General features: G+C 42.8%; 1 pseudogene; it reads left to right on the forward strand.

Moving 5' to 3' along the window:
- The first annotated feature begins 12,128 nt into the window (after positions 1–12,128).
- LOC114499212 lies at positions 12,129–21,770 on the forward strand (annotated as a pseudogene).
- Positions 21,771–21,801: the final 31 nt, after the last annotated feature.

Consider the following 21,801-nt stretch of genomic DNA (forward strand, 5'->3'; position numbering starts at 1 on the left):
TTTTCCTAACAGAACCCAGTGTGTTTATTCTTCAAGAAAAACAAGTTGCCCACAACAAAGCACTGGGGAAGAGGGGCAGGAGAAACTTAGCTGCAGGCCAAACAAAGTGAGTATACTTATTAATCTAGTGATTTCTGTGGGTAACTCAGGAATGCTGGTATGATTTTTCTGACAAATGAGACTTATAATAATGTGACTACACTGGGCCCGGAGTGGGTCTGCCTCAGACCTAGCCAATAGTGTGGGTTCTTGGCCTTCTGCAGGAAAGATTTCACAGCATGGGTCAAGTTGATTTTGAGAGTATATTTATTAAAGCTGGAAACAGTGACACAAAGGAAGGACTTAGGGTAGAAGAAGGAACAGGAGAAAACTTAGGTGTGTTCTGTCTTGGCTCCCTAGACCCTTTATAGAAAAGAAGTGAGCCAAAGTGGGGCTACTATGAGCTCATTGGGAAGTAAAAGTCACAGTGACAGAAGTGAGCCAAGGCAGGGCTGCTCTAAGCTTACTGGAAGGTCAGAGAAAAAGGGGACCTTGGAGACAGATGCAGGGGGTAAGCCCAGAATGAGATGCTGCCGCCCACTGCTGCCCTGGTAGCAAGTCTCATGGGAACCCTTAGAGTAAGGAAAACGAGAATAAAATGTTCATGCTAGAGAAAGACCATGGGCATGCTCCAGAGAAAGCTTGCACTGGCATCCTTTGTCTTGAGAATTTTTCTCTCTCTTCTGCGGGTGACAATCTTAGGGGAGGGTTTCAGGAGAATATTCGTCAGCTTTTCAGGTACATTTTTTAATATTTATGTTGATGCATCCATATGAACATATAGGGGAGTTTGGGATTATTCTTTGGTCAGCTTTAATGTTTTATCTTGGGTATGTCTGGCTCTAATCATGTTTCTGTTATTTGTTCCCCTGACTTCACCCATTACTGGGTTTGGCTGGCACAAATGGCATTAATTGGATCTATGTTCTCTCTCTCCCTGACCAGAATGCTTTTTTTTAAGATTTTATTTATTTATTTTTAGAGAGGGAAGGGAGGGAGAAAAAGAGAGAGAGAGAGAAAGATCAATGTGTTGTTGCTGGGGGCCATGGCCTGCAACCCAGGTATGTGCCCTGACTGGGAATCAAACCTGTGATGCTTTGGTTCGCAGCCCAAGCTCAATCCACTGAGCTACACCAGCCAGGGAGGATGATTTAAACTATGTATTCTGTGGTCAAGGAGGAGAGGTAAAACCATTTGTTCTCAGGTGTTCTTGGTTATGGAAGCTGAAGTCTTGTAATTCACTAGCTGGCTGTAATTAGTCAAATTGCTTGGTCTTGTTTAATTATCTCATCTCAGTTTTCTCATTCCACACCCCTATTACCAGGGAGACCTGAATCAGGGCACTCTCCCTCCTCAGTCCTTGCCTTGCTCACAGGAGAAGAATTCAGGAGAGAGATGAACACATATACTGGAATGAGATAGTTTATTTATGAAATATAGAGGGGGGAAAGGTAGCAAATTTGTTAGTAAGTTTATTCTCTACATTTGAGCCAAGGCAACTAGTGGGCACTCAGCTGACTGACTATTGAGGTTCAGGAATTATATACTTGAATCAACTTCTAGGTCCCCCCCTCTCCACCCAGACCTTGGGACCATTGCAACAGTTTTCTTTCCCAGCTGTTGGAGATGATATGCACAGACTTTCAAGGGCTTCCCCTCCTGCACTATCAGAGTTTTGCCTGTGCTGTTCTGAACGCTCTGCAATCTTATCAGACCAGGCTCAGGACTGCTGAGTTAATGGGTGAGACCTGTCTCCCTTCTCCTCCCTGCCTTACTTTACTATTTACCCTATTTAACACCCATAGGAAATTTTCTGGCTTCTTACAATTCTGCTTCATTTCTTCCTTAGAGACTTCCACTGCTGAAATCTTGTAGGGATGATAAGTAACTGCTTTCTGCTCACAAAGGCTGTGGTTTCTTCCCCTGCATAGGGTATAGAAGCCTCTCCCTGCCTGATGTAAGGTTGACAGGCAATGGGATCTGAGACCAGGAGAGCGAGGCTGTTGGCTGACTTTTTCTAAATTAGGAGTATGCTGGAATCCCCAAAGAGCCATCATCTGGATATGGAATTGTATTTCAGAGGTACCGATTTTAATAAGGAGGTTAAAAGGCATGGCCCAAAGATGAGGAGAACTATAACTGCTAGGGGATCAAGGATGGGTAAAGACCGAGCAATAGCCTCCAAGAATAAGCTGGCAAAAGGGTCCCCCTTCCCAAAATTATGAAGCCATGAGGCTTGGTCATAATTGTTTTGTTTTTGTTTTTTATTTTCACCTTGATTTGAAGAGTTAATGTAGATGCAGCAGGTTTTGTTGATGACTGCACACACCCCTTTGCCTGCTGGTAGGTAATCAAGGGTTAATCTGTTATCTAGTACAACATTAACAAGAGAATCTAGAGACTGTTGAAAGTTTTGAAGGGCATTGCCAGTACTATATTTGGGGAAGCTATATTGTCTGTGAAATTTTTTAAGGTGGCTTCATGATACACAAATCCTCCCCATGGGGCTATTATGCCAATGGCTGCCCCAATGCCAGTTATAATAAGACCTGTGGCTTTAATTTTTTGAGGGTGAGTAGTATTATGAACAATGACAGAAATCCCTCTGGGTCTAAGAAAACCTAAGATGCACTGGCCCTAAAATTATGTGTTGGCAACACTTAGAAAGGCTAGAGCAGGTAATGGTTAGTGGAAGTTGGTAAAAGGTCAGCCAGCATACAGTTGTTTATTTTGGAGGTGTCCACAGAGAAAGAGGTATCCAGGAGGGGTGCAAGCTCAGCCCACATATGTTGTTGAAAACCAGGCCTGAAAGGTCCAACCCCAGCAGGTGTTTTCTGTGCAGTCATGGAAAGGGTTCCTCCTTTCAGGAGATGGTCCCTTGTTCCTGTGGTGTTTTATGTGCTCTGGGGACTTGGTAAATGAGTTTCCACTTAATACTAGTTTTTTCTCACCAATAACTGCAGGTGTTCTGGACGTCAGTTTGAGAATTAGTTTTTCAGGCATCTGATTTGGCCCTGTAGTCTAGGGAACACTAGTGTGTCAGATTGAAGGCACAGAAAACATTGTCAGAAAAAGTCTTTGGATATATCAAAGTTAGGACAGAATTATCTAGTCCAAGTTTAGTGACACATTCGCTAGACAAACCACAATGACAGCAGAGTTCTGTAAGGGTTTTGCATAAGAGCCTTAATATCGACTGATTATTAGTCTGATTAATGACCGGGGTGTGGTTGGTACAAGGAAAACCATCAGGAACTGGAGGGAGGTTTACTACAAAAGGACTGGCTTTTTCAAAATTTCTGAGGAACCCTAATAACAGAGTTAGATTTACACTGAGGGTTGTAGGTTGAACTTGGGTGGGATGGGCCTTGAGTTTGGTTGTTCATGGCACAGCCAGCAATTGAGAAGTTGATTTTCAGCAGCAATGGTATTGGAAAAGTTTACCAGTATATTACTCCCCACTGTCCTTGTAGGGATCTTTGGTACAGTACAGATATGAAAATAGGAAGGATAAACATTATTGGTTAAAATCTGAATAATTTGATGGAGTATACAGAAAAATTTTTTCCTGGGTGAAGAGGCTAGGTGTACTAAAAGGATAGTAAAAAGAGTGTCAAAAATATGAGGAAGTCCATTGTATTTAGTAGCTATTATGTTATTTACCTGTAACAGGTTTTGTTTCCTGAAGAGGAACTTGAGGTCCTTGATGGGTTCACAAGAGTGGGTCTCAGATAATGGTTCCTGTGGAGACTCACAAGAAACAGGTTTAATTTGAGATAAATGAAGCTAACTGACTATTTTTATGAGCTGACTGGCTATTTTAATAGCACTTGATGTGGACTCTTCTTGTTGTTGGGACTCAGGATGGTTGTCCCTCCAGGTTTTTCAATAGACTGTGTCCCCCGGTTTAACCCGTTTGTGTTTGGAGTCTTTATTGAGGGCAGGCGGAATTTTGTTTCCATGCTCTTTTCTGTAATGCCTTTTATGCCTGTCCTAGATTAACAATGGATGATCTCATCTAGTAGCAGGGCAGAACCGAGAAAAACTCTGCCATAGGTGGGTAGAAAGGAGCTCACTTTAATTTTTCTCTAGGTGCTGCGCTTCTCATGACACCTATGGGTAACATTGACCCCCAGGACTCTGAGGTTTCTTCACATAGTTTGGCCACACTCCATTTTAGAATTTGATTAGCTTTTTCTATGTTACTTGAGGAATGAGTCTCTACAAAAGTGGTAAATAATTCTTAAAGCTTGAACCAGTTTTTGTATAATTTTGGCTATAAAAGAGGGTCCACTGTTGCTTGGTAAGCTTCTTTTCTTCCCCCCCCCCCCCCCCCGAGAGAGAGCAGGAAAGCAGGAGAGGGAATTGAGGGGAGACAGAGAGAAACATTGATGTGAAAGAAATATCAATCAGTTGCCTCCGGTACGCTCCCCAGTCAGGGACCAAACCTTCCACCCAAGCATGTGCCCCAACAGGGAATCATAACTTCAGTTCACTGAATGATAATCCAACCAACTGAGCCATACCTGCCAGGGCTGCAAGCTTCTTCTAATGCAAACCTAGGTAAGATTTCTTTTAGTAAGTACTTGGCCATCTTAGTAGCCTTCTCTATTCTGGTAGGAAAGGATTCAATCCATCCACTGAAAGTGTCTACAAATAGTAATAAATATTTAAATCTAGCTTTCGGGGGGATCTGAGTGAAATCAATCTGCCACTCCTCCAGAGGGTATGTGCCCCAGTGTGGTATTGGCATCCAAAGGGGAGAAGGAGGAAGGTGACTCTGGGGGTTATTTTTGGAGCAAAATACACCTCATCAGGTCACTTCCTTTATAGTTTTATGAAGCTTTTGTGTCATAAACAGTGGGAGACAAGGGTGGCAAGAGCATTTCTCCCAAGTGGGTGCTGCTGTTGGAGCCTTGTGATCCTTTTCTATTTTAAAGTTTGAGATAATAAAAGTTTATTATCTCTTGACAGCCTGCTTAATCTCCAGAGAATCCATTTCCTAAGGCCCAAGAGACCTCCTCAGTGGTGTAGGAGGGGCCTTCCGGGGGCTAAGGGGAGTTGGGGAACACAGCTGCCTCTCGAGTGATTGATGAAGACACCGCCGCTATCTTAGCTGCCAATGTATCGCCTTTGATGACATCTGTGTCCCCCTGTTGGCAGACCAAACAGCTTATCACTGCTCCTTTTGGGGAAGTGTTACAGCTCTTAGAAGTTCTAAATTTTCTTTACGATGTTTTACAGGGACATTTTTTGTTGGTAAAAGTCCTTTTTCTTCCCAAATAACAGCATGGGCCTGTAATATTAGAAACCCGTACTTTGAGTCAGTGCAGAAATTAACTGGAGTTGTTTTCCTAATTGTAGGGCCCTTCTGTGTGTTATAAATCTGGGTCTTTGAGCCAAAGTAATAAGGGGCTATGGGTTTTGCTTCTTGTGTTCCCTGAAAATGGAAAATGGCATGCCTGTCCCTTGTGACTCCATCGTGTATAAAACTGCTGCCATCCGTCAACCATTCAGCATCAGGGTTAGGTTCAGTTTCACCTTTTAAGTCAGGCCTGCTTGAACATCCTTGTTCGATAGTTTCATTTCACTGCTGTGGGACCTGGGTTTCTGGTTTATTGGTAAACGGGTAGCAAGACTGAGAGTTTGGCAAACTTTTAGGCTTAGTTCAGGTGAGCCAAGGACAAGAGCCTAACCTTGTGACCCAACATAGGTTCAGCGCTCTGCCACAAAAGCCAAACCCGTGGGACAAGTGCTGGTGAGAAGAAGAGCAGTTTACTCCAGTGCCTGCCACCTGGAGAGATGGGGAAAGCACCCCAAAGCCCATCCTTATCTCTCAGTGCAGGCAGGGGTTTTCTCAGGAGGGAAAACAAAGCAAAGAAATCAGAGGAAGGGGTTGTGGACATGCAGGACATCTTCCCATAGGCCTCAATGTGGGTCCTTGTGGTCAGCATCCTTGAGTTGGTTATCTGGTTTCTTTTTAGCTGAATTTCTGGGTCCTGAGGTCAGGCTGCTGCTGAGGTTTACACAGGAACTGAAACTGTGGTTCCTGTAAAGTACACATAATAAAAACCTTTAACACATAAGCTCTAGTTCTGAGAGAAAAAAAAATTGTGTTAGAGTAACAACCTGGGTTTCACATTTCATCAGAGTTATATAAAATTTTTAATTCCTGTTACAGTATTTACGTGGCCTTCCCACCACCATGAGCCATTAAAGTTCCTTGATTTCTAACACAGCATGTACTTGATGGGGGTGTTGAACCTCTGATGGCTGCCCTAGAGTAAGCTTATTGGCCTCTCTTACTCAAAGAGCAGTGGCTGCTACAGCTTGTAAACAATCTCAGGGGGAGGGAGGGGGGGACTGGATAAAAGGAGGTCAGGAGATTAGCCAAAGAACATATATGCATAGCCCATAGACACAGACACTAGTGTGATGAAGGCCAGAGGAGGGCGTGGCAGGGACTGGGTGGAGAGATGGGCAAATGAGGGGGGCAAAATGGGGGGCATCTGTAACAGTGTCAAGAATAAAAAAATTAGAAAACAGACAAACAAATGCACAGCCTATATCCCAAAACGTATGATGGAGTCTTTATCTATTTAGCTTTAGATGAATTTTTTTCCTCTACTAAAATGTATAATGTCCTTTCATAGTTCAACTGCACAATCTATTCCCCTCATCTTTCTCCCTCTGGGATGTAATAAACAGACAAATTATGCCCCAACAACACATTGGAGACAAATTTTTTATATAACAAAAATGATTTTTACAACGTGCAATGTTTCTCCAAGGAGGTGGGTCAAAACATAGATATCAAAGCTCTGTGACCATTTACTGAATAGTGTATTTGATTTGAGAATATTAAAATGTACTATGTTATTTTTGAAAAAAAAAATAAGAAATCAAAGGCACCAGCCAGCTGCATTAGGATTTAATTGTTCTGAGAAGTAAGCTCCTGGCTTTACAGTCAGACCTAATTTATGGGTGAGCACCCCAGGTGCCATTTCCTATTTTTCTGCTACTATAGGGTAAACGGTTTTTCTAAATTTGGCATCGCTAGGGCGGGTGCACTACTTAGTTTGACTTTTAACTCTTTGAAGACATGTTGACATTCCAGGGTCCCACCGATAGGCCCTTTGTTGTCTCCCTTTAAAGTCTTATGTAGACCTTTAGCAATTAGCCCCAAACATGGTATCCATCACGGGCAGAAACCAGCTATTCCAAAAAATCATTGAAGCTGTTTTTTTACTTCGTGGGACTCTGAGGGCCAGTATGGCCTGTTTCCCCAGGGGTGACAAGGTCTGGACACTTAGGGTAAGTGGGTACCCTCGATATTGGACCCACTGGGAGGTTGTTTGGTCCTTTGGGAGAGAGACTATATCTCCTACCTGCAAGGAGGTTTAACACTAGGGTGGAGCTTTTATTTGAATTGTTTTTTTCTTTTAGTACCTGAAATTGTTCAAATGTCTATACCATTTCCAAACAAATGGAGATGGTTTGTGAAGCCCTGAGAGAGTATAGTTCTCATATACTGGTGGGTTTCCATAGTTTGGGGGTTAGTCCATTCAAATGCGAACAAGCACTGGGAGTCAAGATGAAGGAGGTGCAGCAAAAATCATCCTTTAAATCTAACACAGTAACACAGTTGGCTTTTCCTGGGATTTGAGGTAAGATAGTGTATGGGGTTTGGAACTCTAGAATGTCCTGGAATTACAGCTTCACTTACTGCCCTTTGCTCTTGTACCAACCTGCATTCTCCATTTGGCTTTTGTGCTGGAACACTGGCAGGTTGCACAAGGACTGGCAGGGCCTGCAAGCCAAAGCTTTAAATGTTTTTCAGTGAGAGGCTCAGTCCCTTTTAGAGGGTCGACTGCTCTTATGGCCTTAGGTTTTAGAGGGCAGTGCCTTTTGTTAGGGTGGAGGGTGTGTCTGTTGCCCTGCCCAGGACTCCAGTTTGCTGTACCTCAGGGTTGACTTAAATGAGGACAGATTCTGGAATATCATCCACTTCTGCTTTAGGGTGAGAAGTTAGATCGACCAACAGGCATAACAATGAGGGTTCATTATCTGCTGTGACTAATGCACCTAGGGCTGCAGCAGTTCCCAGCCTAGACAAGATGGCCCTCCCTATAAGGAAATGGGCACCCCTGGGACACTGGAAAGGTATGGCTAAAAGTGAGATTCCTGAGACAGCAGCCCAGGAGTTGAGTAAAATGGTAGCTTTGAGGATGCCCATCTACCCCAGGCATCAAACAGGATTTGGAAGAAAGAGGCCCTGGTGAGTGGGTCAGAGCAGAGCAAACAGCCCCCATGTCTAATAAAAGATAGCGAGCCCCTCAAGGGTCACTCAAGGCTCCTCTGGTGATGGTGTCAGATGGCCAGCCGGGGTGGTGGTAGACCTCAGGCACTGTCAGTTCTCAGGGGTTTCGACCATCATTGGTGTGGAGGCACCAGGTTCCCTTTGGAGCCCAGGATGCTCGAGGCTCCACTGGCCTTCCCTCCTGCAGAGGGTGCACGGTCCTGGAGGTAGGTGGCCCCAAGTCGGTTGTGGGCAGCCCTTCTTTATGTTGTCCTTCTTGTCTGCAGCAATAACAGTGCCTCTTTTTTGTCCATTGCCGTTTGGGGCTAGGTGATCCTGAGGTGGCATTGAACTGCAGCTAACAAGTGAGCCTTGTGTCCATCAAAGGGCCTTTTGCTCTTCATCTGCCCTCCCTGGTTGTTAAAAGCCCTGAAAGTTATTTCTACCAGTTTCTCGGGCAAGGCCTGAGGTCCCAAGGCTGGTTTGGGTAGCTCTCTCTTGATGTCTGGGGCTGCCTGCTGGACAAAGTGCATCCCCAGAAGTGTTCAGTGCTCACAGACTCAGGGTCAATGTTTGTGGACTTTCTTAAAGCTTCTGTGAACCCTCCAACCCCTACACAAAAGGGCAGGGTTTCCATCCTTTTCTGAGTAAGCTTTTTCATATGGTTATACTTAACAAGTTTCAGTACATTTTTTTATCCCTTCTATCAGACAAGTAACCATACGGGTCCAGCAGTTCTTTCCCTCTTGTCCTTTGTCTGTCCGTCCTAGTTTGATAGACCCAATAGGGTTCTGATCTAGAACTGCTTGTCCTCCTGGTTGGTATACAGGATGTGGAGCATGACGACAGGTTAATTCACCAGCATCTGCCCTTGCCACTGCTTTCCATCGACAGTGCAGCAGTGGGAGAGAACAATCTGTAAACCAGTCCAAGTCAGGTCATGAGTCGGTGTTAAGTGATTAAATGCCTCTGTGAATTTGCTAGTGTCTTTGGAAAACCAACTGAGTTTTTCTTTGCAAAAGGCTAGGTCAGGCAGAGAAAACAGAATATGTACTCAAGTAATTCCTCTACGAGGCTCCCCTTTTGCTGCTTCCCTCAGAGATGCTGCGTTAGGGTTTGAGTGATACTGAGTTCCACCCCTGGTAGTGGTAGGACTATGAGCAGGGGTGGGTGTGGGCAGTTCTGCAGCGGAGGAGAGATTAGACAGCAGCAGCTGCCCTTTGGGGGATGTCAGGGGAGTGAGCTGGGAGCAGGCTGTCCTGCCCTTTGTGTGGGTTCTGTTGGATCCACTAGAATCAGATCAGGGTCTTGTGTGGGCTATGAGGAAGGTGTTGTCTAATTTATTTGACACTGTGGCAACACACATCCTACAAGATTGTCTTAAATTTCTATCTTGATAAAAGTAAAAAAGTGGTGGTACATTTATACAGTGGAATACTATGCAGCCATAAAAAAGAAACATTGACCCTTTGAAACAGCATGGGTGGAACTGGAGAATATTAGGCTATGCGAAATAAGCCAGTCAGTGAAGAACAAATACTACACAACCTTGCCTAGACAAGGTAAGATCTTGTGATTCACTAGCTGGCTATACAGTGGTCAAATTGTTTGGCCTCATTTAATTATCTGGCCTCAGTTTCCCCATTCCACTTACCCAGATATTTTCCTAGCTTATTACTATCCTGCCTTAATAACTGTAAGTGTTGGGTAGAGCCCATGGCAGTGTTTGTTGTACTAGCTTTTGGGAGTCTGCTCTAAAAATAAGAGAAGGAAAAAGAACTCAGACTGGTCGGACACATTGCTTGCAGCTTTATGACACCCTGATCAGGAACCTGAGCCATGTCATGCCAGACTTCTGACCTGCACAAAGATGAGCTCATAAATGAATTTTGTTTTAAGCTGCTAAATTTATGGTAATTTGTAATACAAGGTACTATCTTTTAAGAAAAATCATGAAGGCTTTGCAGCCAGAGAGATTGCGTAAAATCTCTGCTTCAAAAGACCCTAAATTGGAAATAGTGAAATGTCTTTATCTCTTAGTTACCTTATCTCTAAAACAAGAATAGTCTAATACCTCTCCCACAGAGTTATTATAAAAATTAGGCCATATGTATATAAGTATCTGTGAGAGTAGCTTATAAACAAACTATGGTTAAAATGGAGTGATACGAAGTTACCACATATTCAGTGGTAGCTGCTATAATTATAACTAATAAGTGTTGTCATTCTTGTTTAGGACTTTAGAACCTTCTAGAGGAGACAGCCATGGTGATAAAGTGTTTCAATAAATATATGTTTATAGGTTTATGGTATTCAGGAGAAAGTGCAAGTAGTGTCTGCAGACTAGGAAAATAGATTCTAAATTCCAACCTGGTTAAATGTCTCAAAGAGTGCAATATTTTGCATCTTATATGGGAGATTCTAGTCTGCATATTAAGTATTTCAGAACACTTTAACCTCTGAGAGCCCTACCGACTTATCCAATCACCAGAGTTTCCAACTTCTTGAGTAATGCTGAGGATTTACTGTACCATCGTGTCTTCAAATCTGTATTTGTGATGCTACTGATATGGGATTCTGTGAGTCATTACCTTTACCTGTTTTATTTTGAAGTCGCTTCCAGTTATATTACTACAATTCAATTTAACTTTTTCTCTAAATGTTATGCCAGAAACATAAAAGTTCTGTATCCAAATTGAATGTATAGTGGAATAAGGAAAGAAAATTTTCCCAATATGTGTTGCAAAAAAAAAAAGAAAGAAAGAACAAGAAGTGAAAAAGAACATTTTAAAACCAGACCAAAATTCACAATTGACCTGAACACATTCTGCCCTGACAACATGCTTCCATGGAGGATAATGACTCCATTGAACAGATATTTATATGACTGGAACACTAGAGAATTCATGGCCATGTTATCTGCCTGTTTCCTTCAGAAGTTGATAGAATTGTACTCAGTGTTCTCCAAGGGTCTCACTGTCCAGCTCTGCACTTTTGGAATACCCCTATACGCAAAGCACCATGCTACACATGGTGAGAGATACAAGAATCATAAAGATGCAGCCATTGTCCTCTATAGTGCTGATATTCTCTGGCCCTTAGTTTTCTCACCTGCAACAGTGGGCAGGTGTGAGGATTCAAGGGGATGTATTTGTAAAGCACTGAGTGTGAAAGTGCCCTCTAACTGCTACCTAATAGCTCTAAAACTGGATGAATAAATTCACAGGGGGTTGAGATGCTCAAATATGTTTTTTGTTTGTTTTTTTAATTTTACTACAATATCATTCTTTTTATTTATGTCCAAGTATAGTTGCCTCTATTTTCCCCCATCACTCCCCCTCACCCCCTATCCCTGCCTCCCACACTTGATCCTTCCCCCTTTGGCTTTGTCCATGTGTCCTTTATATTTGTTCCTTGATGACCCTTCCCCTATTTTCCCCCATTATCCCTCTCCCTCCACCTCTGGTTACTGTTAGTTTCTTCATTATTTCATTGTTTCTGTATGGTACATTTACACAATGGAATACTACACAGTGGAAAGAAAGAAGGAACTCCTACCCTTTGCAACAGCATGGATGGATCTGGAAAGCATTATGCTAAGTGAAATAAGCCAAGTGGTGAAAGACAAATACCATGTGATCTCACCTACAAGTGGAACCTAATCAACAAAACAAACAAGCAAGCAAAATATACCAAAGTCAAACGAGTTAATGAAAGCAAAATTTCTTTTTCAATGTAAACATTAGTACACCCGTGAAGGATGATTGTATTGCATTTATTTTTTAGAAGCCTGAGTTCCGAGATGTCAGCAGGCCCCAGCGTTTACATTGTGGTTCAGGGACGACCATCTCTGGAGCACTGGTATCCACTCAACCAGTCACAAACCCTACACACCACTGGGAATCGTCCTGTCCTTGTGAGTGCACAAGACCAGAGAAATTTGAAAGAGGGTAAAACCTTAGGGGTAAGTGAGACATCACACTGCAGGCTGGGGGCTAAATAGCTTCAGTGAGAAGAGAGAAGGGTTGGAAACACAAAAATGGAAAATCCAGCAAGTGAGTCTGGAAGCTAACCCAGCCTTGCCAATCTCAGGTCTATTAAGAAGTTCAGCTGTTGAGTACCACCAGGGCCTCAGTATGAGGCCTTATATTTTCTAACTTTGGCATTTTATGAGAGAGAAAAGCAACAAAGAAGCAGAAAATTGGAAGTTTTGTCCTGTTGCCCAGAATCCATGTTGATCATGTGGCCTCTGGAAGAAGATGGGTCCAGTGAGCCACAAAGGGGAGTCTAAAGTCAATGTGCTTGAATGGAATCTTTGCCCAACAGCTAAAAAAATAAGAGCTTACAATGATTTTTGCCCTGAAAGGCTGACCTGGATAGTCCCATTTCATTGCATAGCTGAATGATGATTTTGTTGACCTTACAATGGTGTGAAAATGATATGCCTTCAGTAGAAACTGTTTTTAGATCTTGAATTTTGATCTTTTCCTGGGTGAGTGTATGTGGTAAGATACTCTCTCATGATGCTGGATGGCAGCCATAGCCAGCCACAGCTCCCATCTGGAGAGTGATCACAAGGGTGAACAGCCCATACTCTGTAGTGCAGTATTTAATGCATTTTTGACTTAGGAGGTCTTTAATTGATGGTGGGTTTATTGGTATGTAACCCGATCATAAACTGAGGAGCACCTATATTTGAAGATAAGACCTTTAAAGAGGTGATGAACATTAAATAGGCCTTTTGAAGATGTATTTCCTTGGGTACCTCAAGGACCAGGAGGGAAATCAGAATTTTCAAGTCCTGATTCCTTTCTTACTCATCAAGCCTCTACAAACAGAGGAACATAAGATTGAGGTTCATTATTCTATTCCAGGAAAAATGGCATTCCCCTTAGAATGCTCTAGGGAATGCCCCTAGAGCATTCCCCTTGCTCTAGGCAGCTAGAGCAAGTTTTCATTGCAAATACCCATTTCCACCGCATGGCTCTACCCTGTGGGGGAGGGAGTGTAGGATGAGGGTTAAAATCACAAGATTTGGAGTCACCTACCTGGATTTGATTCCCATATCTGCTACTTGCTGCATGGTCTCAGGTGGGTTACTTGAAATCTCCAAGCCTCAGCCCACCCCTCTATAAAATTGGAAGAGTAATAGTGCTTGATGGGCCATTGTGCAGCTAAATAAGACAAGGTAGGAAACTCTTCATGTAGGGCTCAGCAAAGCTTTCATTAAACACTGGCCGATGCCCTCTCAGACCCTCAGGGACAACAGGGGATCCCATCAACCACTGTGCCTGCAGAACATGCGTGTTGAAGTAAATGCACACAATGTACCCCATAGGCCTCATATTTGATGTTCAGCACTGTAGAGATGTGACATGCTTCTCAGTAACTAAAACTGACTTGTCAAATTGTAGATATGCAAGGACTGATGTTGGGCTTATATCTAAAAGCAGTGAAAATGGGGGGAACCCCTTCCCTCCCCTCCCCAGAGCCCCCATGTCTGACTGAATCCTATTGGGAGACCAGCAAGATATATACATGTAGGGAATTGAAGATAAGGAAAGAACTAACTTTCAGTGTCTACTGTGATCTACCATGGGCAAGACATAACAAATGCCAGGTTCAAAGGACAAATGATCTCATGACAATGACACTTAGGAAGACATAATTTTTCCCAATTGTCAGACAAGGAAATACTGAGAAATTAATTACTCAAGAACATGTGAGTTTCCAGCTAGAATTCATGACTATGTCTGTTGTATCCTAAGAATCTATGTTTATCCCAATTCACTGCCCTATTATGTGGTACCAAACACCTCATTCATTCATTCTTTTATTCATGTTGAGCTGGAGGACCCAGCAGAGGAACCTAGCATGTGTGAGAGAATATGTGTGTGACCAGAATCACAGGACCCTGAAGGGGGTGACCCTTACCTCTGACCTCTCTCTAAACCCCCTCTTCTGTGCCAGTTTATCATTTAGGGATCCCTCTCAGTGGCATCAGAACAGCAGCCAAAATCTCCTTGCCTGGTAAGTTGCATCCTGAGACAGGCTCTCCCAGCTGTAGACCAATAGCAGGGACACACTACAAAGGAAAGAAGCTAACACGCAATCCCTCCTCCATCCATGCACCTACTTATAACCAGACACAGGGCACTGACATGCATGCTCACTTATACTCGCATGCAGCACCACACCAATCTGGCCAAGTCACAAGTGGGAAAGAGTCCAGGAATTTCGAGGAAAGGAAGGGAAATACAGACATCTTTGTTGAGGTGTCACGGTGTGGAGACACAGAGTGACTCTCCAAAGAGAATCTTACAGGAGGAGGCAAAAGGCTTCCTGGGGCACAGGGCTCCCCTCCAGCAGAGCAGGGCACTGAGACTGACTGCAGTGCACAGGGCTGACCTCCAGACACTTCTACAGAGAAGCCAGGGAGGCTCAGGCAGCGGCTTCCCTAAGGATTCTAGACAACCAAGTTCTGTCCAATCAACATGGCCAAGGCTTTGTGATACCCTAGCAATGGACCAAGAAAGTTCCTTTATTTCTCTCACAGTAGGTTATCTAGGGCAAGGGGCCCCAGGATGCGAGATGAGAGTCATTTGAGAATCTCCAAAGGGAAGATATTTTCCACCATTGGCCCCCTCCACCCAGTACTCCCATTCCCTCCCTCCAGCAATCATGTCCCTTAGTTCCTGTCTTGGGTCATGCATGTGAGTTCTTTGGCTTCTCCATTTCCTATAGTGTTTTTAACACTCCCTGCCTACTTTGTACCTACCAATTTGTACTTCTTTTTTAAGTATATTTTATTGCTTATGCTATTATAGTTTTCTCAAATTTTTCTCCCCTTTATCCCCCCTCCTCCCTGTACCCCTACACCCTCCAGCACTCTCCCCGTTAGTTCATATCCATGGGTTGTACATATAAGCTCTTTGGCTTCTCTGTTTCCTATACTATTCTTAACCTCCCCCATCTATCTTATGTCTGACAATGATGCTTCTTATTCCCTGTACCTGCCCCCCATTCTTCCCCTTCCCCTCCTTACTGAAAACCATCCATATGATCTCCTTTTTTCTAGTTCTGTTCTGTTCTAGTTGTTTGCTTAGTTTTTGTTTTTGTTTTTTAGGTTCAGTTGTTGATAGTTATGAGTTTGTTGTCATGTTGCTGTTTGCATTTTTTTATCTATTTCTTAGATAAGTCCATTTAACATTTCATATCATAAGGGTTTGGTAATGGTGAGCTCCTTTAACTTGACCTTATCTGGGAAGCACTTTATCTGCCCTTCCATTCTAAATGATAGCTTTGCTGGTTAGAGTAATCTTGCTTGTAGGGCCTTGATTTTTATCATTTTGAATACTTCTTGTATTCAAAGCCCTTCTAGCCTGCAAAGTATCTTTTGAGAAATCAGGGACTGTCTTATGGGAACTCCTTTGTAAGTAAGTATCGGCTTTTCTCTTGCTGCTTTTAAGATTCCCTCTTTATCTTTAGCCTTTAGCATTTAAATTATGATGTGTCTTGATGTGGTCCTCTTTGGGCTCAACTTGTTTGGGACCCTCTGTGCTTCCTGACCTTGTATGTCTATTTCCTTCACCAAATTAGGGAAGTTTTGTTTCATTATTTTTTCAAATAAGTTTTCAATGTTTTTGCTCTTCCTCTTGCCCTCTAGTACCCCTATGATTCGGATGTTGGTGTGTTTGGAGATGTCACAGAGGCTCCTTATTCTATTCTCATTTTTTTTATTCTTTATTCCTCCTACTGTTCTGATTGAATCCTTTTTTCTTCCTTACATTCCAAAATGTTGATTTCAAACTTGGCTCCATCCCCTTCATTGTTGGTTCCCTGTGGGTTTTTCTTTATTTCACTTAATGCAACTCATTCCTGCCTGGGTCTATTTTATGCTATTGCAGTACCTGACAATTTCTCTGAGCACCCTGATAACCAGTGTTTTGAACTCTGCATCTGATAAGTTGCTTGTCTCCATTTCATTTAGTTTCTTTCCTGGAATTTTGTTCTGTTCTTTCATTTGGGCCATATTTCTTTGTCTCCTCAATTTGTTGGCCTCCTGGTGTTTGTGTCTGTGTATTAGGTAGAGCTGCTTTGACTTCTTGTCTTAGTAGCATGGCCTGTTGTAGAAAAGTCACTTGTAAATTGTGGGGGGCAGAGTACTGGGTAGTCACCACCATGGGGCAACCCATTTCACCACTTTGTGGTTCTTTGTAGGGGAGAGCTCAGAGAGGAGACAATGCCCCTGTCTGGCCTCTGAAGATTGCCCAAGAAGAAGCTGTCTTCCCAGCACTTACCCCCTTGCTAGTCACTTCACTTCCTCTCCTTCTCCCATATGCCATTTGTTCCCTTCTAGCTGTTGCCCTGATCCTGAGTCACAGAGGTGGAGGGTCTGCATGAGTCCTAAGTCCATTGCAGGCCCTTTAGGAGAAGTTTCTTGAGAATCTCTCAGTTTCTCCCACCACCCCAACCCCCACTGATTTTTGCAGGCAGAAGTTATTGGGATTTATCTACCTGGCGCTGGAATCCTGGGATGGGTGATCTGGTCTGGGGCTGGGGCTGCTCACTCCTGAGGTACCCCTTCCAGTTTTTATCCACAACATGTGAATGTGGGATCACCTATTCTGCTGCTCCTCCATGGCTCTATGCATCTCCACCCTTCTTATTTGTCTGGAAGAAGATGTGATTTCTTTAAATCCTGGGTTGTCAGACTTCCATACGGCTCAATTTTCTGACAAATCTAGGTGATATTTGTTTTGCTGTCTGGTTGTAATTTTGCTGTAGGTGTGCGTGGAAGTGAAACAATTTCCCTATGCTTCCATCTTGGACAGAAGTCAATGCCTGAAACTTTTTTACACAAAACACCCCTTTACTTCCTCCAGAGCTAGGGTCCCAGGAAATTATATTAAGAAACACTTATTGAGCCTCTACTCACCTCAGCTACAATAATTTTTTTTCTCCCACCCTCACTCTCTGTGCCTTCTTTAGTTGAGGAGTTACATCATCATAAACATCATCAGTGCAATCACGTCTGTGATTGGAATCTCTCTTCATCACAGAGATCATTATCAACAGCCCATATAACCACCTCTACATGGAAGTGGTGAGTATCCCTCTCAAACAATGCTCCCCTGGGTTCCAGCTCAGCTGTGTTTAGGAAATCATTAAAAACAGACCTAACCACCAACCTTCTTCACCAGACACTACAGCAAACAGCAGTGCTATCAGCATCAGAACAGAGTTTAAAGTCCCTGACCTGGAGCTTTACTGCTGTGTTACTCTAAGCATGTGACTTTTCTTAGTCTTAGTTTCTATCTTTATAAACCAGTACCTACCTTTTGACACTATTAGGAGAATTTAATGCAGTTATACATATAACACACAGGTACCCACCAAACTGCACCTCACTCACATGCTAGCCTTCGTGCCCATTATTATGGGCAAATGGGTCAGAAAAAGTCTTCAGTATAGGGCCAGAGGGCAAATATCTAAGGCATTGCAGACCATCTGGTCTGTGTTGCAGACTCAAGCCTGTGTGAAAGCAGACATAGAAAATGCATAAATGAATGAGTCATCTCAGGTTATAGACCAGTGCTATCCAACAGAAATATAATGTAAGTTATGATTGTGATTTTAAATTTTCAAGTTCCCACACTACAAAATGAAAATAAGGAATAGCTGAAATTAATTTTAATAACATATATTTAATTTGATCGACCCAAAAATATTATTTCTATATGTAATCCATGTCAAAAAATTATTAATTCATTATTTTGCATTTTGGAGGCCACATCTAGGAATCCAGTGACATTTGGCCTTTAAATCACATGTCAAGTCCTTGGAGGATTCATGGCTACTAGATTAGGAAAGTGCAGCTACAGATGAGCCCCATGAAAACTCAATGACTCCCTCTGCACTACAGCCCTGTCCTCCCCACCCACTCAAGTTTATCACTGCTAGTGTTTCTCCCCTCTCCCTTACCCCCGCTTCTACATCCATTCCCCCCTTGGCTAGAGCTTTTCATCAGCATCTACACATCATTCTGTTTCCTTCATTTTCAAAAACAAACAAATTACCTTTCAGTTCTCTGACCCTAAAGCCCCCTTTGCTTGAGGTCCCCAATTATTCCTTCTCTTTGGAGACTTCCCAGTGGCTTCCAGGCCCTGTGGCTGATGTTCCCCCACCCACAATGGTCATTCTCTTCTCTGCCTCCTGTGCTCTTCTTCTCATATCTCCAGTCTCTCAGGCTCAGTCCTTGATCTTCTTCTGTTTCTCTCTCCACTTACTGTCTGGAATTCTCATCCAGTCTGGTGACGTTCTCTATGACAATGACTCCCAAACCTGTCTCCCAAACTTAAGTCTTTTGAATCCAGTTGTCCACTCACCATCTTGAAATTAACATATCCCATTCTGATCTCCAGATTTTGCATTCCAAACTTTCTCTCAGGTTTCCTTTTCCCCATTAATGGTTACTGCATCCTTCCAGTCACTCAGGACAAAACCTTAGTGAAGTCCTCAACTTTCTCTATTTCTCCCACACCTGCCAGGCAATTCCTCATGCAATCCAATCTCTCTCACCTTTAAAATGCACCCAGAATCCAGGCTCTGGCCTCAGTCCTTGCATCTGAACAAGAAGGGCTGGATTTCATCACAGCCTTAAAAATGATGAGCAAGAGACTGAGCACTCCTAAGTCTCAACAAGCATGAATTAATGTTCACAAAATAATATATATCTAAGATGCTTGAGGAATCCCTCCTCCCTCGTGGAACATTTCTCTTTAATTTTTAAATTACACAGTTGACATAAAATATTATATTAGTTTCAAGTGCACAGCATAGTGTTTAGACATTTATGGAACTTATGAGATGATCACCCCAATCAGTCTAGTAGCTGTATAACACCACACATAGTTATTATAAATTATTGACTATATTCCCTATGCTGTACTTAAATTTACCTCCCTGTGACTAATTTTATAACTGCCAATTTGTACTCTTTAATCCCTTCATCATTTTCACTCATCCCCCAACCCTTCTCCCATTACAAAGTTTTATTTATAAAAGAATTTTGTTGTTAAAAACACATTTGAAATGGACCGGCATCATTTGCGAAGACTGCTCTGTCCTAAACTTCTGTGATTCCTTGACTAAGACATCATCACCCTGTGTTTCCCTCTGTCTGGACACCCTTTCCTAACCCATGTCTATAAATCTTCTACCAAGCATGAACCTCTGTCTCTTCAGTGCCCCAAAAGCTAAATTTAGAGGGAAGAGAAAGAAAGTGCTAAGGAAGTTCTCTCAAAAAGTGATGATTCTCCGAGCAGCTATCTGTCACACATGCCATTTTAAAAATCATAGTCAACAAACATTTGTTTTGTACATACCCTGTGTCAGGCACTTTCACTTTGATATTTATCCTCTCTTATCATTGAAAAATAAATGGTTTCTGAAGTATCTCGTCCCTTGTTGTTGTTTTTTTTATTCAAGTGGATTCTACACAGTCCCTCCCAGATACAGTGGGAGACCCCATTCTCCTGGGGATTCTTAGAATGAGCAAGAAAAGGACTTACTGTATTTTCTGGACCATCAGACACACCAAGGTTTTAGAGAAGGAAAATAGAAAAAAAAATTGGAAGCAAAAATGTGGTAAAATATTTAATAACATAACACTTCTCCAATGTAAATATAATTGTAAACAGAACTCAACAGCAGCATTAGCAACAATTATTCCTCCCAAATTTGGCAGGGGGGAAGTGTGTCTTATAGTCTGATAAATATGGTAGATGTCTCCTGGCATTCAGGTGAAATCTACTACTACTGAATTAGTTCAATTTGGGGATACTTTTACTGACTCCTTTCTCAAACTAAAGATGGGCCAAATTATTGCTCTCCACAAAATGCAACTGTCACAGGACAGAAAGGTTGTGTCAGTAGCCAACTTTCTCTAAAGGTTCAGAAGGATGGTGGAGGTTTACATCAGAGCTCAGGCAACTACTGAAGACTGAAGATTACACATCCCTGTTTTGTCAAGTCTTCATTTCTCACAGGATGCCTTTGTCTGCAGACTCCACCACCCATCCTGTTGCTCAGTCCTGTCTTTCTTCTCTAACCCTCTCACTTTCCTTCTTGTGGCTTGTCCATGCTCCCATATTTCTATTCACTTCCTACACAGAACAGCTTCACCCTCTCACTGTCTGACTCCAGACAATGTCCTTAGGTCTCATCCCCTGTACTGAAACAAGGTATCAAGGGTTTCCCCTAGACAATGACTATTACTTCCCTTACAGGAACACCAGTAGTGTTTGACCCTCACCAAAACCTGGTGCGATATTTTCTCCATGAGACTGAGACAAAGGTTAGGGGACTTCCTCATAGCCATTGCAGAGGCACACTTCTAGCCAGGACTCATAACCTCCCATTTGTTTTGGTTCCAGTTCTCTGGAAGGACTACTTCTGGCGTGCTGCTCTCCTTCAGCCTCTTAGAGTTCTGGATTGCCTTCATATGTGCCATCTTTGGCTACCAACGTATCAAAGTGAGTTTGAAGGCTCCTCAGTGGGTGGAAAGATTCCCCACAGAGGGTGGAGACTAGAGGGATCTTGGGGCTTTCCTTTCCTGCCCAGGACCATGGGAGTTGGGAATGTCTAAAGACCTCTGTGCATGCCCTGCTCTCACCAAGGCACCTCTTGTTCCTGTCTTTTCCAGAGCCTTGTGGAAGCCCAGAACAGTTCTGAAGCAAACCAAGTGGACACCGAACAACCAGGGAACTCACATTAGACAGATTCCAATAAGGTGCAGAATTCCCAATAAGCTAAAGGTTCTAAACACATCTTTCACTGGGACCAAAGGAAGATCTCCCATTACTAGGCTTCTGAAACTCAGCTTCTTCCTTCCCTGACAAACTAAGGAATGTGTCTTTCCAACTGTGTGTACCCTGGACTCCATTCACTTCATCCTGGTAAATTGTGCTGTGCCTCTATTAAAAATGAAATGGAAATTTCAAGTGGATTTTAGCAAACAGGTCCTCCCTAGGGCAGCCACATGTGGGGACATCATATGCACTTATTCATGTGCTTCTCTGCGTGGGCTTAGCAGTTAGAGGAATCAATGTCCAGACAACACAAGCATCATTATTTCAATCATTCATTCAGTGAATAAATATGAGCTGAGCATTTGATATGTTCAAGCCTCTTAATGGCAGAAGGATGAACATGAGTGAACACACAAAGTGTTTGATTTCAAGGCACTTCTGTCTCACAAGGGAGAACCACATGCAAGTACCTTTCTCTAACACAAAGCAAAATGTGAGGATGTATAAAGAGAACAGAGAGGGAAGTGATTTATTTCTGGCAGTGACAGGGAAGCAGAGAACAAGCCTCACTGAGTAATCAGCATTTGCTGGTGCATTAAAGAGAGTGGCATTTTTACTGATATTGTTGTTCTTGTTATTTTAAAGCTTTTT

Source organism: Phyllostomus discolor, chromosome 6, assembly GCF_004126475.2.
Source record: "Phyllostomus discolor isolate MPI-MPIP mPhyDis1 chromosome 6, mPhyDis1.pri.v3, whole genome shotgun sequence".
NCBI classification, from domain to species: Eukaryota; Metazoa; Chordata; class Mammalia; order Chiroptera; family Phyllostomidae; genus Phyllostomus; species Phyllostomus discolor.